General features: G+C 52.5%; 37 non-coding genes across 37 annotated transcripts; 30 read left to right on the forward strand and 7 right to left on the reverse strand.

Annotated features, from left to right (window-relative positions):
* Positions 1–598: 598 nt before the first annotated feature.
* Positions 599–671, forward strand: Trnam-cau (transfer RNA methionine (anticodon CAU)). The gene has a single exon. It is a non-coding gene; the product is annotated as a tRNA-Met (tRNA).
* Positions 672–979: 308 nt separating this feature from the next.
* On the forward strand, positions 980–1,051 carry Trnae-uuc (transfer RNA glutamic acid (anticodon UUC)). The gene has a single exon. It is a non-coding gene; the product is annotated as a tRNA-Glu (tRNA).
* A 297-nt stretch (positions 1,052–1,348) lies between these two features.
* Positions 1,349–1,421, forward strand: Trnak-uuu (transfer RNA lysine (anticodon UUU)). Its single transcript has one exon. It is a non-coding gene; the product is annotated as a tRNA-Lys (tRNA).
* A 139-nt stretch (positions 1,422–1,560) lies between these two features.
* Positions 1,561–1,642, forward strand: Trnas-aga (transfer RNA serine (anticodon AGA)). Its single transcript has one exon. It is a non-coding gene; the product is annotated as a tRNA-Ser (tRNA).
* A 274-nt stretch (positions 1,643–1,916) lies between these two features.
* Trnae-uuc (transfer RNA glutamic acid (anticodon UUC)) lies at positions 1,917–1,988 on the reverse strand. Its single transcript has one exon. It is a non-coding gene; the product is annotated as a tRNA-Glu (tRNA).
* A 974-nt stretch (positions 1,989–2,962) lies between these two features.
* On the forward strand, positions 2,963–3,035 carry Trnam-cau (transfer RNA methionine (anticodon CAU)). Its single transcript has one exon. It is a non-coding gene; the product is annotated as a tRNA-Met (tRNA).
* A 308-nt stretch (positions 3,036–3,343) lies between these two features.
* On the forward strand, positions 3,344–3,415 carry Trnae-uuc (transfer RNA glutamic acid (anticodon UUC)). Its single transcript has one exon. It is a non-coding gene; the product is annotated as a tRNA-Glu (tRNA).
* Positions 3,416–3,711: 296 nt separating this feature from the next.
* Positions 3,712–3,784, forward strand: Trnak-uuu (transfer RNA lysine (anticodon UUU)). Its single transcript has one exon. It is a non-coding gene; the product is annotated as a tRNA-Lys (tRNA).
* A 139-nt stretch (positions 3,785–3,923) lies between these two features.
* On the forward strand, positions 3,924–4,005 carry Trnas-aga (transfer RNA serine (anticodon AGA)). The gene has a single exon. It is a non-coding gene; the product is annotated as a tRNA-Ser (tRNA).
* A 276-nt stretch (positions 4,006–4,281) lies between these two features.
* On the reverse strand, positions 4,282–4,353 carry Trnag-ucc (transfer RNA glycine (anticodon UCC)). Its single transcript has one exon. It is a non-coding gene; the product is annotated as a tRNA-Gly (tRNA).
* Positions 4,354–5,328: 975 nt separating this feature from the next.
* Positions 5,329–5,401, forward strand: Trnam-cau (transfer RNA methionine (anticodon CAU)). The gene has a single exon. It is a non-coding gene; the product is annotated as a tRNA-Met (tRNA).
* Positions 5,402–5,709: 308 nt separating this feature from the next.
* Positions 5,710–5,781, forward strand: Trnae-uuc (transfer RNA glutamic acid (anticodon UUC)). Its single transcript has one exon. It is a non-coding gene; the product is annotated as a tRNA-Glu (tRNA).
* A 296-nt stretch (positions 5,782–6,077) lies between these two features.
* Positions 6,078–6,150, forward strand: Trnak-uuu (transfer RNA lysine (anticodon UUU)). The gene has a single exon. It is a non-coding gene; the product is annotated as a tRNA-Lys (tRNA).
* A 139-nt stretch (positions 6,151–6,289) lies between these two features.
* On the forward strand, positions 6,290–6,371 carry Trnas-aga (transfer RNA serine (anticodon AGA)). Its single transcript has one exon. It is a non-coding gene; the product is annotated as a tRNA-Ser (tRNA).
* A 275-nt stretch (positions 6,372–6,646) lies between these two features.
* Positions 6,647–6,718, reverse strand: Trnag-ucc (transfer RNA glycine (anticodon UCC)). The gene has a single exon. It is a non-coding gene; the product is annotated as a tRNA-Gly (tRNA).
* Positions 6,719–7,693: 975 nt separating this feature from the next.
* On the forward strand, positions 7,694–7,766 carry Trnam-cau (transfer RNA methionine (anticodon CAU)). The gene has a single exon. It is a non-coding gene; the product is annotated as a tRNA-Met (tRNA).
* Positions 7,767–8,074: 308 nt separating this feature from the next.
* On the forward strand, positions 8,075–8,146 carry Trnae-uuc (transfer RNA glutamic acid (anticodon UUC)). Its single transcript has one exon. It is a non-coding gene; the product is annotated as a tRNA-Glu (tRNA).
* Positions 8,147–8,442: 296 nt separating this feature from the next.
* Positions 8,443–8,515, forward strand: Trnak-uuu (transfer RNA lysine (anticodon UUU)). Its single transcript has one exon. It is a non-coding gene; the product is annotated as a tRNA-Lys (tRNA).
* Positions 8,516–8,654: 139 nt separating this feature from the next.
* Trnas-aga (transfer RNA serine (anticodon AGA)) lies at positions 8,655–8,736 on the forward strand. Its single transcript has one exon. It is a non-coding gene; the product is annotated as a tRNA-Ser (tRNA).
* A 275-nt stretch (positions 8,737–9,011) lies between these two features.
* Trnae-uuc (transfer RNA glutamic acid (anticodon UUC)) lies at positions 9,012–9,083 on the reverse strand. Its single transcript has one exon. It is a non-coding gene; the product is annotated as a tRNA-Glu (tRNA).
* A 975-nt stretch (positions 9,084–10,058) lies between these two features.
* Trnam-cau (transfer RNA methionine (anticodon CAU)) lies at positions 10,059–10,131 on the forward strand. Its single transcript has one exon. It is a non-coding gene; the product is annotated as a tRNA-Met (tRNA).
* A 308-nt stretch (positions 10,132–10,439) lies between these two features.
* Positions 10,440–10,511, forward strand: Trnae-uuc (transfer RNA glutamic acid (anticodon UUC)). The gene has a single exon. It is a non-coding gene; the product is annotated as a tRNA-Glu (tRNA).
* Positions 10,512–10,807: 296 nt separating this feature from the next.
* On the forward strand, positions 10,808–10,880 carry Trnak-uuu (transfer RNA lysine (anticodon UUU)). The gene has a single exon. It is a non-coding gene; the product is annotated as a tRNA-Lys (tRNA).
* A 139-nt stretch (positions 10,881–11,019) lies between these two features.
* Trnas-aga (transfer RNA serine (anticodon AGA)) lies at positions 11,020–11,101 on the forward strand. Its single transcript has one exon. It is a non-coding gene; the product is annotated as a tRNA-Ser (tRNA).
* A 275-nt stretch (positions 11,102–11,376) lies between these two features.
* Trnag-ucc (transfer RNA glycine (anticodon UCC)) lies at positions 11,377–11,448 on the reverse strand. The gene has a single exon. It is a non-coding gene; the product is annotated as a tRNA-Gly (tRNA).
* A 975-nt stretch (positions 11,449–12,423) lies between these two features.
* Trnam-cau (transfer RNA methionine (anticodon CAU)) lies at positions 12,424–12,496 on the forward strand. The gene has a single exon. It is a non-coding gene; the product is annotated as a tRNA-Met (tRNA).
* Positions 12,497–12,804: 308 nt separating this feature from the next.
* Trnae-uuc (transfer RNA glutamic acid (anticodon UUC)) lies at positions 12,805–12,876 on the forward strand. Its single transcript has one exon. It is a non-coding gene; the product is annotated as a tRNA-Glu (tRNA).
* A 296-nt stretch (positions 12,877–13,172) lies between these two features.
* Trnak-uuu (transfer RNA lysine (anticodon UUU)) lies at positions 13,173–13,245 on the forward strand. The gene has a single exon. It is a non-coding gene; the product is annotated as a tRNA-Lys (tRNA).
* Positions 13,246–13,384: 139 nt separating this feature from the next.
* Positions 13,385–13,466, forward strand: Trnas-aga (transfer RNA serine (anticodon AGA)). The gene has a single exon. It is a non-coding gene; the product is annotated as a tRNA-Ser (tRNA).
* Positions 13,467–13,741: 275 nt separating this feature from the next.
* Trnag-ucc (transfer RNA glycine (anticodon UCC)) lies at positions 13,742–13,813 on the reverse strand. The gene has a single exon. It is a non-coding gene; the product is annotated as a tRNA-Gly (tRNA).
* A 975-nt stretch (positions 13,814–14,788) lies between these two features.
* Trnam-cau (transfer RNA methionine (anticodon CAU)) lies at positions 14,789–14,861 on the forward strand. Its single transcript has one exon. It is a non-coding gene; the product is annotated as a tRNA-Met (tRNA).
* A 308-nt stretch (positions 14,862–15,169) lies between these two features.
* On the forward strand, positions 15,170–15,241 carry Trnae-uuc (transfer RNA glutamic acid (anticodon UUC)). The gene has a single exon. It is a non-coding gene; the product is annotated as a tRNA-Glu (tRNA).
* Positions 15,242–15,537: 296 nt separating this feature from the next.
* Positions 15,538–15,610, forward strand: Trnak-uuu (transfer RNA lysine (anticodon UUU)). The gene has a single exon. It is a non-coding gene; the product is annotated as a tRNA-Lys (tRNA).
* A 139-nt stretch (positions 15,611–15,749) lies between these two features.
* Trnas-aga (transfer RNA serine (anticodon AGA)) lies at positions 15,750–15,831 on the forward strand. Its single transcript has one exon. It is a non-coding gene; the product is annotated as a tRNA-Ser (tRNA).
* A 275-nt stretch (positions 15,832–16,106) lies between these two features.
* Positions 16,107–16,178, reverse strand: Trnae-uuc (transfer RNA glutamic acid (anticodon UUC)). Its single transcript has one exon. It is a non-coding gene; the product is annotated as a tRNA-Glu (tRNA).
* A 975-nt stretch (positions 16,179–17,153) lies between these two features.
* Positions 17,154–17,226, forward strand: Trnam-cau (transfer RNA methionine (anticodon CAU)). The gene has a single exon. It is a non-coding gene; the product is annotated as a tRNA-Met (tRNA).
* Positions 17,227–17,534: 308 nt separating this feature from the next.
* Trnae-uuc (transfer RNA glutamic acid (anticodon UUC)) lies at positions 17,535–17,606 on the forward strand. The gene has a single exon. It is a non-coding gene; the product is annotated as a tRNA-Glu (tRNA).
* The last annotated feature ends 78 nt before the right edge of the window (positions 17,607–17,684 follow it).

The raw sequence follows: 17,684 nt of genomic DNA on the forward strand, positions 1-17,684 counted from the left end.
TAAGTCTCATAATCGTAAGGCTTGCCGGCACGATAGCTCAGCGTGTTCGGTCTGAGAGTTATCTGCCCTCTGTAATAAAAGACCGAGTCAACGATGAACTTGAACGGGCGTCATCGGACGTCCGCCCCCAACAAATGCAACGAAAGAAATGAGAACAAAAAAAAAATTGGTGAATGCTCGCTTAGCATGCGGACGGCCCGGGTTCGATTCCCGCCGATGCATCGTTCTGCTGTTCTCGCTATAATGCTGCCGCGCCGATTCCTCGCCTGAGCTGCGTCAGCCTCAGGAATGTATAGCAGGATTCGCTGTGAGAAGAACCATACACGCAGCACGCAGTAGACCGTACCTGGACGGTCGCGTGCTATTTCTGAACTCTAACGTCGGCCTGGCCCAACAGGCCGCTGTGTTCAGGTGCCGCAAGGGCGATGTACTGTAACCTCGGGCAGTGCTGCGTTCCGTTGAAAAAGCTGCGGCAGCAGTTTAATCTAGCAAGTAGGGAAAGCACGTGTAGCAACACAACAGATTCTTGAGAAAGCGCAAACTGTCTATCTCTAATATGCGAGACTTACCAAGTTTCCTGTAACGTTGCTTGCAACGTGCCTCGGTAGCGCAGTAGGTAGCGCGTAAGTCTCATAATCTTAAGGTCGTGAGTTCGATCCTCACCCGGGGCATTTAATTTGCTGTACATCATGGCTGAATTAACGGCGTTGCTGTTGCTAGGGAACGAACTTAATTGTCGTTCGTTATCCACAAGGAGGCTACACCTCAGCGTCAATATGTTTATTTCCAATTATGACAACGTACAACTTTGATCTTTCTCTTCCCTTGTTATGAGTAAAATAATGAATAGTCAATTTCGAGCTGTGCGCCATGCCAGTCTGTAGGCGCAAATATGCTCGCAAACAGAGAACACCACTGAGACCAGATTCAGCACGAAATACGAGAGGAGACGGAGAAGATCTCACGCTTATCGAGCAAATCCGGTGTGGTCTAGTGGCTAGGATACCTGGCTTTCACCCAGGAGGCCCGGGTTCGATTCCCGGTACCGGAACGGAAGTTTTTGCGCACACAACGCTCCATGTTTTGGGCCTTCGAACTGTCGTTTGTCGCCCACCCTCCGGAGCTTCGGCCGAACGTAATCGGGGAAAACAGGCACATGATGCAATTACTGTCGGCACCGGAATAAAGGGAGAAGTGGCACTGGTCCGCTGTTGGGCTGCTACCAGCGTCAGTGGGAAGTCGGTGAAGTCGCCAGTTGCGGCAGAAGCCAGCTGTTACCGTAGTACGCCTACACACGCGTTCCAGTTATTCACATTGCTTGCAGCCGCTCCATCCACAACAAGGGTGAGCCCGGATAGCTCAGTCGGTAGAGCATTAGGCTTTTAACCTAAGGGTCCAGGGTTCAAGTCCCTGTCCGGGCGAAGATTTTAACGTTTCCGCAATGGCTCGTCTCGTAGCGATGGTAGCCCTGCCGTAATCAGTGCACAGAGTTCGTTTCCTGTCAACATTCTGCGCAGACCGGTTGCATTTCTCACGATTCCAGGGAAACTTCAGTTACGAGCAGTCGTGGCCGAGTGGTTAAGGCGTCTGACTAGAAATCAGATTCCCTCTGGGAGCGTAGGTTCGAGTCCTACCGACTGCGTCGGTTTTTTTCTTTTTTTGTTTAAGAAGAACGAGCAGAAATTTCGCAGTTTGCCTGTCGTTTTGGTACCTCTCCACACCTCGCCTCTCACAGCCGTTTATAGTGCCTGTCATTTTGATAAGGGCGAATTCCAAGCGTCAGCTTTCGCGTCAGCCGAGCAAAGTCGGGACAAGTCGGGACATACTACAGGATGGTCTGCGTGGAGCAACGACGAAAAAAACCTTCATGTAACAGCACGCGGCTCACATACTCATACGAAAAAACCAGCGCCACTTGCGGTGGCCGGGAATCGAACCCGGATCAACTGCTTGAAAGGCAACTATGCTCACCATTACACCACCACCGCACTGCCGCTGCTCGCAACGCCCCGCTGTGTCGGCTTCCCGCCCGCCAGCAGCGGCCCACGGTGATAGTAGCTGCAGGCGCTTTTCGAGGTAGGAGGGTGCATCCACACGCATTCGGGTAGCGCCTCCACGCACGCTGCGTCTTTGGGCAAGACTAGTCGCCGCGGCCGCAAGGTTACTCACACGATAGTGATGAGCATTCGTTTTAAGGCAATGTAGTGGAGGACTCCACGTGTGTAGCACTTTTTTCGGTTGTATCCGACGTCGCTGGGTGGCAATCCCACTTTCCCATGCAGAAAAGTGCTCGGGAAGCACGGGCAGCTTGTCGAGCATCGGTGGTTCAATGGCATGTGCCTCAGTAGTGCAGTAGGCAGCGCGTAAGTCTCATAATCGTAAGGCTTGCCGGCACGATAGCTCAGCGTGTTCGGTCTGAGAGTTATCTGCCCTCTGTAATAAAAGACCGAGTCAACGATGAACTTGAACGGGCGTCATCGGACGTCCGCCCCCAACAAATGCAACGAAAGAAATGAGAACAAAAAAAAATTGGTGAATGCTCGCTTAGCATGCGGACGGCCCGGGTTCGATTCCCGGCCGATGCATCGTTCTGCTGTTCTCGCTATAATGCTGCCGCGCCGATTCCTCGCCTGAGCTGCGTCAGCCTCAGGAATGTATAGCAGGATTCGCTGTGAGAAGAACCATACACGCAGCACGCAGTAGACCGTACCTGGACGGTCGCGTGCTATTTCTGAACTCTAACGTCGGCCTGGCCCAACAGGCCGCTGTGTTCAGGTGCCGCAAGGGCGATGTACTGTAACCTCGGGCAGTGCTGCGTTCCGTTGAAAAAGCTGCGGCAGCAGTTTAATCTAGCAAGTAGGGAAAGCACGTGTAGCAACACAACAGATTCTTGAGAAAGCGCAAACTGTCTATCTCTAATATGCGAGACTTACCAAGTTTCCTGTAACGTTGCTTGCAACGTGCCTCGGTAGCGCAGTAGGTAGCGCGTAAGTCTCATAATCTTAAGGTCGTGAGTTCGATCCTCACCCGGGGCATTTAATTTGCTGTACATCATGGCTGAATTAACGGCGTTGCTGTTGCTAGGGAACGAACTTAATTGTCGTTCGTTATCCACAAGGAGGCTACACCTCAGCGTCAATATGTTTATTTCCAATTATGACAACGTACAACTTTGATCTTTCTCTTCCCTTGTTATGAGTAAAATAATGAATAGTCAATTTCGAGCTGTGCGCCATGCCAGTCTGTAGGCGCAAATATGCTCGCAAACAGAGAACACCACTGAGACCAGATTCAGCACGAAATACGAGAGGAGACGGAGAAGATCTCACGCTTATCGAGCAAATCCGGTGTGGTCTAGTGGCTAGGATACCTGGCTTTCACCCAGGAGGCCCGGGTTCGATTCCCGGTACCGGAACGGAAGTTTTTGCGCACACAACGCTCCATGTTTTGGCCTTCGAACTGTCGTTTGTCGCCCACCCTCCGGAGCTTCGGCCGAACGTAATCGGGGAAAACAGGCACATGATGCAATTACTGTCGGCACCGGAATAAAGGGAGAAGTGGCACTGGTCCGCTGTTGGGCTGCTACCAGCGTCAGTGGGAAGTCGGTGAAGTCGCCAGTTGCGGCAGAAGCCAGCTGTTACCGTAGTACGCCTACACACGCGTTCCAGTTATTCACATTGCTTGCAGCCGCTCCATCCACAACAAGGGTGAGCCCGGATAGCTCAGTCGGTAGAGCATTAGGCTTTTAACCTAAGGGTCCAGGGTTCAAGTCCCTGTCCGGGCGAAGATTTTAACGTTTCCGCAATGGCTCGTCTCGTAGCGATGGTAGCCCTGCCGTAATCAGTGCACAGAGTTCGTTTCCTGTCAACATTCTGCGCAGACCGGTTGCATTTCTCACGATTCCAGGGAAACTTCAGTTACGAGCAGTCGTGGCCGAGTGGTTAAGGCGTCTGACTAGAAATCAGATTCCCTCTGGGAGCGTAGGTTCGAGTCCTACCGACTGCGTCGGTTTTTTTCTTTTTTTGTTTAAGAAGAACGAGCAGAAAATTTCGCAGTTTGCCTGTCGTTTTGGTACCTCTCCACACCTCGCCTCTCACAGCCGTTTATAGTGCCTGTCATTTTGATAAGGGCGAATTCCAAGCGTCAGCTTTCGCGTCAGCCCGAGCAAAGTCGGGACAAGTCGGGACATACTACAGGATGGTCTGCGTGGAGCAACGACGAAAAAAACCTTCATGTAACAGCACGCGGCTCACATACTCATACGAAAAAACCAGCGCCACTTGCGGTGGCCGGGAATCGAACCCGGATCAACTGCTTGGAAGGCAACTATGCTCACCATTACACCACCACCGCACTGCCGCTGCTCGCAACGCCCCGCTGTGTCGGCTTCCCGCCCGCCAGCAGCGGCCCACGGTGATAGTAGCTGCAGGCGCTTTTCGAGGTAGGAGGGTGCATCCACACGCATTCGGGTAGCGCCTCCACGCACGCTGCGTCTTTGGGCAAGACTAGTCGCCGCGGCCGCAAGGTTACTCACACGATAGTGATGAGCATTCGTTTTAAGGCAATGTAGTGGAGGACTCCACGTGTGTAGCACTTTTTTCGGTTGTATCCGACGTCGCTGGGTGGCAATCCCACTTTCCCATGCAGAAAAGTGCTCGGGAAGCACGGGCAGCTTGTCGAGCATCGGTGGTTCAATGGCATGTGCCTCAGTAGTGCAGTAGGCAGCGCGTAAGTCTCATAATCGTAAGGCTTGCCGGCACGATAGCTCAGCGTGTTCGGTCTGAGAGTTATCTGCCCTCTGTAATAAAAGACCGAGTCAACGATGAACTTGAACGGGCGTCATCGGACGTCCGCCCCCAACAAATGCAACGAAAGAAATGAGAACAAAAAAAAAATTGGTGAATGCTCGCTTAGCATGCGGACGGCCCGGGTTCGATTCCCGGCCGATGCATCGTTCTGCTGTTCTCGCTATAATGCTGCCGCGCCGATTCCTCGCCTGAGCTGCGTCAGCCTCAGGAATGTATAGCAGGATTCGCTGTGAGAAGAACCATACACGCAGCACGCAGTAGACCGTACCTGGACGGTCGCGTGCTATTTCTGAACTCTAACGTCGGCCTGGCCCAACAGGCCGCTGTGTTCAGGTGCCGCAAGGGCGATGTACTGTAACCTCGGGCAGTGCTGCGTTCCGTTGAAAAAGCTGCGGCAGCAGTTTAATCTAGCAAGTAGGGAAAGCACGTGTAGCAACACAACAGATTCTTGAGAAAGCGCAAACTGTCTATCTCTAATATGCGAGACTTACCAAGTTTCCTGTAACGTTGCTTGCAACGTGCCTCGGTAGCGCAGTAGGTAGCGCGTAAGTCTCATAATCTTAAGGTCGTGAGTTCGATCCTCACCCGGGGCATTTAATTTGCTGTACATCATGGCTGAATTAACGGCGTTGCTGTTGCTAGGGAACGAACTTAATTGTCGTTCGTTATCCACAAGGAGGCTACACCTCAGCGTCAATATGTTTATTTCCAATTATGACAACGTACAACTTTGATCTTTCTCTTCCCTTGTTATGAGTAAAATAATGAATAGTCAATTTCGAGCTGTGCGCCATGCCAGTCTGTAGGCGCAAATATGCTCGCAAACAGAGAACACCACTGAGACCAGATTCAGCACGAAATACGAGAGGAGACGGAGAAGATCTCACGCTTATCGAGCAAATCCGGTGTGGTCTAGTGGCTAGGATACCTGGCTTTCACCCAGGAGGCCCGGGTTCGATTCCCGGTACCGGAACGGAAGTTTTTGCGCACACAACGCTCCATGTTTTGGCCTTCGAACTGTCGTTTGTCGCCCACCCTCCGGAGCTTCGGCCGAACGTAATCGGGGAAAACAGGCACATGATGCAATTACTGTCGGCACCGGAATAAAGGGAGAAGTGGCACTGGTCCGCTGTTGGGCTGCTACCAGCGTCAGTGGGAAGTCGGTGAAGTCGCCAGTTGCGGCAGAAGCCAGCTGTTACCGTAGTACGCCTACACACGCGTTCCAGTTATTCACATTGCTTGCAGCCGCTCCATCCACAACAAGGGTGAGCCCGGATAGCTCAGTCGGTAGAGCATTAGGCTTTTAACCTAAGGGTCCAGGGTTCAAGTCCCTGTCCGGGCGAAGATTTTAACGTTTCCGCAATGGCTCGTCTCGTAGCGATGGTAGCCCTGCCGTAATCAGTGCACAGAGTTCGTTTCCTGTCAACATTCTGCGCAGACCGGTTGCATTTCTCACGATTCCAGGGAAACTTCAGTTACGAGCAGTCGTGGCCGAGTGGTTAAGGCGTCTGACTAGAAATCAGATTCCCTCTGGGAGCGTAGGTTCGAGTCCTACCGACTGCGTCGGTTTTTTTCTTTTTTTGTTTAAGAAGAACGAGCAGAAAATTTCGCAGTTTGCCTGTCGTTTTGGTACCTCTCCACACCTCGCCTCTCACAGCCGTTTATAGTGCCTGTCATTTTGATAAGGGCGAATTCCAAGCGTCAGCTTTCGCGTCAGCCGAGCAAAGTCGGGACAAGTCGGGACATACTACAGGATGGTCTGCGTGGAGCAACGACGAAAAAAACCTTCATGTAACAGCACGCGGCTCACATACTCATACGAAAAAACCAGCGCCACTTGCGGTGGCCGGGAATCGAACCCGGATCAACTGCTTGGAAGGCAACTATGCTCACCATTACACCACCACCGCACTGCCGCTGCTCGCAACGCCCCGCTGTGTCGGCTTCCCGCCCGCCAGCAGCGGCCCACGGTGATAGTAGCTGCAGGCGCTTTTCGAGGTAGGAGGGTGCATCCACACGCATTCGGGTAGCGCCTCCACGCACGCTGCGTCTTTGGGCAAGACTAGTCGCCGCGGCCGCAAGGTTACTCACACGATAGTGATGAGCATTCGTTTTAAGGCAATGTAGTGGAGGACTCCACGTGTGTAGCACTTTTTTCGGTTGTATCCGACGTCGCTGGGTGGCAATCCCACTTTCCCATGCAGAAAAGTGCTCGGGAAGCACGGGCAGCTTGTCGAGCATCGGTGGTTCAATGGCATGTGCCTCAGTAGTGCAGTAGGCAGCGCGTAAGTCTCATAATCGTAAGGCTTGCCGGCACGATAGCTCAGCGTGTTCGGTCTGAGAGTTATCTGCCCTCTGTAATAAAAGACCGAGTCAACGATGAACTTGAACGGGCGTCATCGGACGTCCGCCCCCAACAAATGCAACGAAAGAAATGAGAACAAAAAAAAAATTGGTGAATGCTCGCTTAGCATGCGGACGGCCCGGGTTCGATTCCCGGCCGATGCATCGTTCTGCTGTTCTCGCTATAATGCTGCCGCGCCGATTCCTCGCCTGAGCTGCGTCAGCCTCAGGAATGTATAGCAGGATTCGCTGTGAGAAGAACCATACACGCAGCACGCAGTAGACCGTACCTGGACGGTCGCGTGCTATTTCTGAACTCTAACGTCGGCCTGGCCCAACAGGCCGCTGTGTTCAGGTGCCGCAAGGGCGATGTACTGTAACCTCGGGCAGTGCTGCGTTCCGTTGAAAAAGCTGCGGCAGCAGTTTAATCTAGCAAGTAGGGAAAGCACGTGTAGCAACACAACAGATTCTTGAGAAAGCGCAAACTGTCTATCTCTAATATGCGAGACTTACCAAGTTTCCTGTAACGTTGCTTGCAACGTGCCTCGGTAGCGCAGTAGGTAGCGCGTAAGTCTCATAATCTTAAGGTCGTGAGTTCGATCCTCACCCGGGGCATTTAATTTGCTGTACATCATGGCTGAATTAACGGCGTTGCTGTTGCTAGGGAACGAACTTAATTGTCGTTCGTTATCCACAAGGAGGCTACACCTCAGCGTCAATATGTTTATTTCCAATTATGACAACGTACAACTTTGATCTTTCTCTTCCCTTGTTATGAGTAAAATAATGAATAGTCAATTTCGAGCTGTGCGCCATGCCAGTCTGTAGGCGCAAATATGCTCGCAAACAGAGAACACCACTGAGACCAGATTCAGCACGAAATACGAGAGGAGACGGAGAAGATCTCACGCTTATCGAGCAAATCCGGTGTGGTCTAGTGGCTAGGATACCTGGCTTTCACCCAGGAGGCCCGGGTTCGATTCCCGGTACCGGAACGGAAGTTTTTGCGCACACAACGCTCCATGTTTTGGCCTTCGAACTGTCGTTTGTCGCCCACCCTCCGGAGCTTCGGCCGAACGTAATCGGGGAAAACAGGCACATGATGCAATTACTGTCGGCACCGGAATAAAGGGAGAAGTGGCACTGGTCCGCTGTTGGGCTGCTACCAGCGTCAGTGGGAAGTCGGTGAAGTCGCCAGTTGCGGCAGAAGCCAGCTGTTACCGTAGTACGCCTACACACGCGTTCCAGTTATTCACATTGCTTGCAGCCGCTCCATCCACAACAAGGGTGAGCCCGGATAGCTCAGTCGGTAGAGCATTAGGCTTTTAACCTAAGGGTCCAGGGTTCAAGTCCCTGTCCGGGCGAAGATTTTAACGTTTCCGCAATGGCTCGTCTCGTAGCGATGGTAGCCCTGCCGTAATCAGTGCACAGAGTTCGTTTCCTGTCAACATTCTGCGCAGACCGGTTGCATTTCTCACGATTCCAGGGAAACTTCAGTTACGAGCAGTCGTGGCCGAGTGGTTAAGGCGTCTGACTAGAAATCAGATTCCCTCTGGGAGCGTAGGTTCGAGTCCTACCGACTGCGTCGGTTTTTTTCTTTTTTTGTTTAAGAAGAACGAGCAGAAAATTTCGCAGTTTGCCTGTCGTTTTGGTACCTCTCCACACCTCGCCTCTCACAGCCGTTTATAGTGCCTGTCATTTTGATAAGGGCGAATTCCAAGCGTCAGCTTTCGCGTCAGCCGAGCAAAGTCGGGACAAGTCGGGACATACTACAGGATGGTCTGCGTGGAGCAACGACGAAAAAAACCTTCATGTAACAGCACGCGGCTCACATACTCATACGAAAAAACCAGCGCCACTTGCGGTGGCCGGGAATCGAACCCGGATCAACTGCTTGAAAGGCAACTATGCTCACCATTACACCACCACCGCACTGCCGCTGCTCGCAACGCCCCGCTGTGTCGGCTTCCCGCCCGCCAGCAGCGGCCCACGGTGATAGTAGCTGCAGGCGCTTTTCGAGGTAGGAGGGTGCATCCACACGCATTCGGGTAGCGCCTCCACGCACGCTGCGTCTTTGGGCAAGACTAGTCGCCGCGGCCGCAAGGTTACTCACACGATAGTGATGAGCATTCGTTTTAAGGCAATGTAGTGGAGGACTCCACGTGTGTAGCACTTTTTTCGGTTGTATCCGACGTCGCTGGGTGGCAATCCCACTTTCCCATGCAGAAAAGTGCTCGGGAAGCACGGGCAGCTTGTCGAGCATCGGTGGTTCAATGGCATGTGCCTCAGTAGTGCAGTAGGCAGCGCGTAAGTCTCATAATCGTAAGGCTTGCCGGCACGATAGCTCAGCGTGTTCGGTCTGAGAGTTATCTGCCCTCTGTAATAAAAGACCGAGTCAACGATGAACTTGAACGGGCGTCATCGGACGTCCGCCCCCAACAAATGCAACGAAAGAAATGAGAACAAAAAAAAAATTGGTGAATGCTCGCTTAGCATGCGGACGGCCCGGGTTCGATTCCCGGCCGATGCATCGTTCTGCTGTTCTCGCTATAATGCTGCCGCGCCGATTCCTCGCCTGAGCTGCGTCAGCCTCAGGAATGTATAGCAGGATTCGCTGTGAGAAGAACCATACACGCAGCACGCAGTAGACCGTACCTGGACGGTCGCGTGCTATTTCTGAACTCTAACGTCGGCCTGGCCCAACAGGCCGCTGTGTTCAGGTGCCGCAAGGGCGATGTACTGTAACCTCGGGCAGTGCTGCGTTCCGTTGAAAAAGCTGCGGCAGCAGTTTAATCTAGCAAGTAGGGAAAGCACGTGTAGCAACACAACAGATTCTTGAGAAAGCGCAAACTGTCTATCTCTAATATGCGAGACTTACCAAGTTTCCTGTAACGTTGCTTGCAACGTGCCTCGGTAGCGCAGTAGGTAGCGCGTAAGTCTCATAATCTTAAGGTCGTGAGTTCGATCCTCACCCGGGGCATTTAATTTGCTGTACATCATGGCTGAATTAACGGCGTTGCTGTTGCTAGGGAACGAACTTAATTGTCGTTCGTTATCCACAAGGAGGCTACACCTCAGCGTCAATATGTTTATTTCCAATTATGACAACGTACAACTTTGATCTTTCTCTTCCCTTGTTATGAGTAAAATAATGAATAGTCAATTTCGAGCTGTGCGCCATGCCAGTCTGTAGGCGCAAATATGCTCGCAAACAGAGAACACCACTGAGACCAGATTCAGCACGAAATACGAGAGGAGACGGAGAAGATCTCACGCTTATCGAGCAAATCCGGTGTGGTCTAGTGGCTAGGATACCTGGCTTTCACCCAGGAGGCCCGGGTTCGATTCCCGGTACCGGAACGGAAGTTTTTGCGCACACAACGCTCCATGTTTTGGCCTTCGAACTGTCGTTTGTCGCCCACCCTCCGGAGCTTCGGCCGAACGTAATCGGGGAAAACAGGCACATGATGCAATTACTGTCGGCACCGGAATAAAGGGAGAAGTGGCACTGGTCCGCTGTTGGGCTGCTACCAGCGTCAGTGGGAAGTCGGTGAAGTCGCCAGTTGCGGCAGAAGCCAGCTGTTACCGTAGTACGCCTACACACGCGTTCCAGTTATTCACATTGCTTGCAGCCGCTCCATCCACAACAAGGGTGAGCCCGGATAGCTCAGTCGGTAGAGCATTAGGCTTTTAACCTAAGGGTCCAGGGTTCAAGTCCCTGTCCGGGCGAAGATTTTAACGTTTCCGCAATGGCTCGTCTCGTAGCGATGGTAGCCCTGCCGTAATCAGTGCACAGAGTTCGTTTCCTGTCAACATTCTGCGCAGACCGGTTGCATTTCTCACGATTCCAGGGAAACTTCAGTTACGAGCAGTCGTGGCCGAGTGGTTAAGGCGTCTGACTAGAAATCAGATTCCCTCTGGGAGCGTAGGTTCGAGTCCTACCGACTGCGTCGGTTTTTTTCTTTTTTTGTTTAAGAAGAACGAGCAGAAAATTTCGCAGTTTGCCTGTCGTTTTGGTACCTCTCCACACCTCGCCTCTCACAGCCGTTTATAGTGCCTGTCATTTTGATAAGGGCGAATTCCAAGCGTCAGCTTTCGCGTCAGCCGAGCAAAGTCGGGACAAGTCGGGACATACTACAGGATGGTCTGCGTGGAGCAACGACGAAAAAAACCTTCATGTAACAGCACGCGGCTCACATACTCATACGAAAAAACCAGCGCCACTTGCGGTGGCCGGGAATCGAACCCGGATCAACTGCTTGGAAGGCAACTATGCTCACCATTACACCACCACCGCACTGCCGCTGCTCGCAACGCCCCGCTGTGTCGGCTTCCCGCCCGCCAGCAGCGGCCCACGGTGATAGTAGCTGCAGGCGCTTTTCGAGGTAGGAGGGTGCATCCACACGCATTCGGGTAGCGCCTCCACGCACGCTGCGTCTTTGGGCAAGACTAGTCGCCGCGGCCGCAAGGTTACTCACACGATAGTGATGAGCATTCGTTTTAAGGCAATGTAGTGGAGGACTCCACGTGTGTAGCACTTTTTTCGGTTGTATCCGACGTCGCTGGGTGGCAATCCCACTTTCCCATGCAGAAAAGTGCTCGGGAAGCACGGGCAGCTTGTCGAGCATCGGTGGTTCAATGGCATGTGCCTCAGTAGTGCAGTAGGCAGCGCGTAAGTCTCATAATCGTAAGGCTTGCCGGCACGATAGCTCAGCGTGTTCGGTCTGAGAGTTATCTGCCCTCTGTAATAAAAGACCGAGTCAACGATGAACTTGAACGGGCGTCATCGGACGTCCGCCCCCAACAAATGCAACGAAAGAAATGAGAACAAAAAAAAAATTGGTGAATGCTCGCTTAGCATGCGGACGGCCCGGGTTCGATTCCCGGCCGATGCATCGTTCTGCTGTTCTCGCTATAATGCTGCCGCGCCGATTCCTCGCCTGAGCTGCGTCAGCCTCAGGAATGTATAGCAGGATTCGCTGTGAGAAGAACCATACACGCAGCACGCAGTAGACCGTACCTGGACGGTCGCGTGCTATTTCTGAACTCTAACGTCGGCCTGGCCCAACAGGCCGCTGTGTTCAGGTGCCGCAAGGGCGATGTACTGTAACCTCGGGCAGTGCTGCGTTCCGTTGAAAAAGCTGCGGCAGCAGTTTAATCTAGCAAGTAGGGAAAGCACGTGTAGCAACACAACAGATTCTTGAGAAAGCGCAAACTGTCTATCTCTAATATGCGAGACTTACCAAGTTTCCTGTAACGTTGCTTGCAACGTGCCTCGGTAGCGCAGTAGGTAGCGCGTAAGTCTCATAATCTTAAGGTCGTGAGTTCGATCCTCACCCGGGGCATTTAATTTGCTGTACATCATGGCTGAATTAACGGCGTTGCTGTTGCTAGGGAACGAACTTAATTGTCGTTCGTTATCCACAAGGAGGCTACACCTCAGCGTCAATATGTTTATTTCCAATTATGACAACGTACAACTTTGATCTTTCTCTTCCCTTGTTATGAGTAAAATAATGAATAGTCAATTTCGAGCTGTGCGCCATGCCAGTCTGTAGGCGCAAATATGCTCGCAAACAGAGAACACCACTGAGACCAGATTCAGCACGAAATACGAGAGGAGACGGAGAAGATCTCACGCTTATCGAGCAAATCCGGTGTGGTCTAGTGGCTAGGATACCTGGCTTTCACCCAGGAGGCCCGGGTTCGATTCCCGGTACCGGAACGGAAGTTTTTGCGCACACAACGCTCCATGTTTTGGCCTTCGAACTGTCGTTTGTCGCCCACCCTCCGGAGCTTCGGCCGAACGTAATCGGGGAAAACAGGCACATGATGCAATTACTGTCGGCACCGGAATAAAGGGAGAAGTGGCACTGGTCCGCTGTTGGGCTGCTACCAGCGTCAGTGGGAAGTCGGTGAAGTCGCCAGTTGCGGCAGAAGCCAGCTGTTACCGTAGTACGCCTACACACGCGTTCCAGTTATTCACATTGCTTGCAGCCGCTCCATCCACAACAAGGGTGAGCCCGGATAGCTCAGTCGGTAGAGCATTAGGCTTTTAACCTAAGGGTCCAGGGTTCAAGTCCCTGTCCGGGCGAAGATTTTAACGTTTCCGCAATGGCTCGTCTCGTAGCGATGGTAGCCCTGCCGTAATCAGTGCACAGAGTTCGTTTCCTGTCAACATTCTGCGCAGACCGGTTGCATTTCTCACGATTCCAGGGAAACTTCAGTTACGAGCAGTCGTGGCCGAGTGGTTAAGGCGTCTGACTAGAAATCAGATTCCCTCTGGGAGCGTAGGTTCGAGTCCTACCGACTGCGTCGGTTTTTTTCTTTTTTTGTTTAAGAAGAACGAGCAGAAAATTTCGCAGTTTGCCTGTCGTTTTGGTACCTCTCCACACCTCGCCTCTCACAGCCGTTTATAGTGCCTGTCATTTTGATAAGGGCGAATTCCAAGCGTCAGCTTTCGCGTCAGCCGAGCAAAGTCGGGACAAGTCGGGACATACTACAGGATGGTCTGCGTGGAGCAACGACGAAAAAAACCTTCATGTAACAGCACGCGGCTCACATACTCATACGAAAAAACCAGCGCCACTTGCGGTGGCCGGGAATCGAACCCGGATCAACTGCTTGGAAGGCAACTATGCTCACCATTACACCACCACCGCACTGCCGCTGCTCGCAACGCCCCGCTGTGTCGGCTTCCCGCCCGCCAGCAGCGGCCCACGGTGATAGTAGCTGCAGGCGCTTTTCGAGGTAGGAGGGTGCATCCACACGCATTCGGGTAGCGCCTCCACGCACGCTGCGTCTTTGGGCAAGACTAGTCGCCGCGGCCGCAAGGTTACTCACACGATAGTGATGAGCATTCGTTTTAAGGCAATGTAGTGGAGGACTCCACGTGTGTAGCACTTTTTTCGGTTGTATCCGACGTCGCTGGGTGGCAATCCCACTTTCCCATGCAGAAAAGTGCTCGGGAAGCACGGGCAGCTTGTCGAGCATCGGTGGTTCAATGGCATGTGCCTCAGTAGTGCAGTAGGCAGCGCGTAAGTCTCATAATCGTAAGGCTTGCCGGCACGATAGCTCAGCGTGTTCGGTCTGAGAGTTATCTGCCCTCTGTAATAAAAGACCGAGTCAACGATGAACTTGAACGGGCGTCATCGGACGTCCGCCCCCAACAAATGCAACGAAAGAAATGAGAACAAAAAAAAAATTGGTGAATGCTCGCTTAGCATGCGGACGGCCCGGGTTCGATTCCCGGCCGATGCATCGTTCTGCTGTTCTCGCTATAATGCTGCCGCGCCGATTCCTCGCCTGAGCTGCGTCAGCCTCAGGAATGTATAGCAGGATTCGCTGTGAGAAGAACCATACACGCAGCACGCAGTAGACCGTACCTGGACGGTCGCGTGCTATTTCTGAACTCTAACGTCGGCCTGGCCCAACAGGCCGCTGTGTTCAGGTGCCGCAAGGGCGATGTACTGTAACCTCGGGCAGTGCTGCGTTCCGTTGAAAAAGCTGCGGCAGCAGTTTAATCTAGCAAGTAGGGAAAGCACGTGTAGCAACACAACAGATTCTTGAGAAAGCGCAAACTGTCTATCTCTAATATGCGAGACTTACCAAGTTTCCTGTAACGTTGCTTGCAACGTGCCTCGGTAGCGCAGTAGGTAGCGCGTAAGTCTCATAATCTTAAGGTCGTGAGTTCGATCCTCACCCGGGGCATTTAATTTGCTGTACATCATGGCTGAATTAACGGCGTTGCTGTTGCTAGGGAACGAACTTAATTGTCGTTCGTTATCCACAAGGAGGCTACACCTCAGCGTCAATATGTTTATTTCCAATTATGACAACGTACAACTTTGATCTTTCTCTTCCCTTGTTATGAGTAAAATAATGAATAGTCAATTTCGAGCTGTGCGCCATGCCAGTCTGTAGGCGCAAATATGCTCGCAAACAGAGAACACCACTGAGACCAGATTCAGCACGAAATACGAGAGGAGACGGAGAAGATCTCACGCTTATCGAGCAAATCCGGTGTGGTCTAGTGGCTAGGATACCTGGCTTTCACCCAGGAGGCCCGGGTTCGATTCCCGGTACCGGAACGGAAGTTTTTGCGCACACAACGCTCCATGTTTTGGCCTTCGAACTGTCGTTTGTCGCCCACCCTCCGGAGCTTCGGCCGAACGTAATCGGGGAAAACAGGCACATGATGCAATTACTGTCGGCACCGGAATAAAGGGAGAAGTGGCACTGGTCCGCTGTTGGGCTGCTACCAGCGTCAGTGGGAAGTCGGTGAAGTCGCCAGTTGCGGCAGAAGCCAGCTGTTACCGTAGTACGCCTACACACGCGTTCCAGTTATTCACATTGCTTGCAGCCGCTCCATCCACAACAAGGGTGAGCCCGGATAGCTCAGTCGGTAGAGCATTAGGCTTTTAACCTAAGGGTCCAGGGTTCAAGTCCCTGTCCGGGCGAAGATTTTAACGTTTCCGCAATGGCTCGTCTCGTAGCGATGGTAGCCCTGCCGTAATCAGTGCACAGAGTTCGTTTCCTGTCAACATTCTGCGCAGACCGGTTGCATTTCTCACGATTCCAGGGAAACTTCAGTTACGAGCAGTCGTGGCCGAGTGGTTAAGGCGTCTGACTAGAAATCAGATTCCCTCTGGGAGCGTAGGTTCGAGTCCTACCGACTGCGTCGGTTTTTTTCTTTTTTTGTTTAAGAAGAACGAGCAGAAAATTTCGCAGTTTGCCTGTCGTTTTGGTACCTCTCCACACCTCGCCTCTCACAGCCGTTTATAGTGCCTGTCATTTTGATAAGGGCGAATTCCAAGCGTCAGCTTTCGCGTCAGCCGAGCAAAGTCGGGACAAGTCGGGACATACTACAGGATGGTCTGCGTGGAGCAACGACGAAAAAAACCTTCATGTAACAGCACGCGGCTCACATACTCATACGAAAAAACCAGCGCCACTTGCGGTGGCCGGGAATCGAACCCGGATCAACTGCTTGAAAGGCAACTATGCTCACCATTACACCACCACCGCACTGCCGCTGCTCGCAACGCCCCGCTGTGTCGGCTTCCCGCCCGCCAGCAGCGGCCCACGGTGATAGTAGCTGCAGGCGCTTTTCGAGGTAGGAGGGTGCATCCACACGCATTCGGGTAGCGCCTCCACGCACGCTGCGTCTTTGGGCAAGACTAGTCGCCGCGGCCGCAAGGTTACTCACACGATAGTGATGAGCATTCGTTTTAAGGCAATGTAGTGGAGGACTCCACGTGTGTAGCACTTTTTTCGGTTGTATCCGACGTCGCTGGGTGGCAATCCCACTTTCCCATGCAGAAAAGTGCTCGGGAAGCACGGGCAGCTTGTCGAGCATCGGTGGTTCAATGGCATGTGCCTCAGTAGTGCAGTAGGCAGCGCGTAAGTCTCATAATCGTAAGGCTTGCCGGCACGATAGCTCAGCGTGTTCGGTCTGAGAGTTATCTGCCCTCTGTAATAAAAGACCGAGTCAACGATGAACTTGAACGGGCGTCATCGGACGTCCGCCCCCAACAAATGCAACGAAAGAAATGAGAACAAAAAAAAAATTGGTGAATGCTCGCTTAGCATGCGGACGGCCCGGGTTCGATTCCCGGCCGATGCATCGTTCTGCTGTTCTCGCTATAATGCTGCCGCGCCGATTCCTCGCCTGAGCTGCGTCAGCCTCAGGAATGTATAGCAGGATTCGCTGTGAGAAGAACCATACACGCAGCACGCAGTAGACCGTACCTGGACGGTCGCGTGCTATTTCTGAACTCTAACGTCGGCCTGGCCCAACAGGCCGCTGTGTTCAGGTGCCGCAAGGGCGATGTACTGTAACCTCGGGCAGTGCTGCGTTCCGTTGAAAAAGCTGCGGCAGCAGTTTAATCTAGCAAGTAGGGAAAGCACGTGTAGCAACACAACAGATTCTTGAGAAAGCGCAAACTGTCTATCTCTAATATGCGAGACTTACCAAGTTTCCTGTAACGTTGCTTGCAACGTGCCTCGGTAGCGCAGTAGGTAGCGCGTAAGTCTCATAATCTTAAGGTCGTGAGTTCGATCCTCACCCGGGGCATTTAATTTGCTGTACATCATGGCTGAATTAACGGCGTTGCTGTTGCTAGGGAACGAACTTAATTGTCGTTCGTTATCCACAAGGAGGCTACACCTCAGCGTCAATATGTTTATTTCCAATTATGACAACGTACAACTTTGATCTTTCTCTTCCCTTGTTATGAGTAAAATAATGAATAGTCAATTTCGAGCTGTGCGCCATGCCAGTCTGTAGGCGCAAATATGCTCGCAAACAGAGAACACCACTGAGACCAGATTCAGCACGAAATACGAGAGGAGACGGAGAAGATCTCACGCTTATCGAGCAAATCCGGTGTGGTCTAGTGGCTAGGATACCTGGCTTTCACCCAGGAGGCCCGGGTTCGATTCCCGGTACCGGAACGGAAGTTTTTGCGCACACAACGCTCCATGTTTTGGCCTTCGAACTGTCGTTTGTCGCCCACCCTCCGGAGCTTCGGC

Source organism: Schistocerca nitens, unplaced genomic scaffold (genome assembly GCF_023898315.1).
Source record: "Schistocerca nitens isolate TAMUIC-IGC-003100 unplaced genomic scaffold, iqSchNite1.1 HiC_scaffold_290, whole genome shotgun sequence".
NCBI lineage: Eukaryota > Metazoa > Arthropoda > Insecta > Orthoptera > Acrididae > Schistocerca > Schistocerca nitens.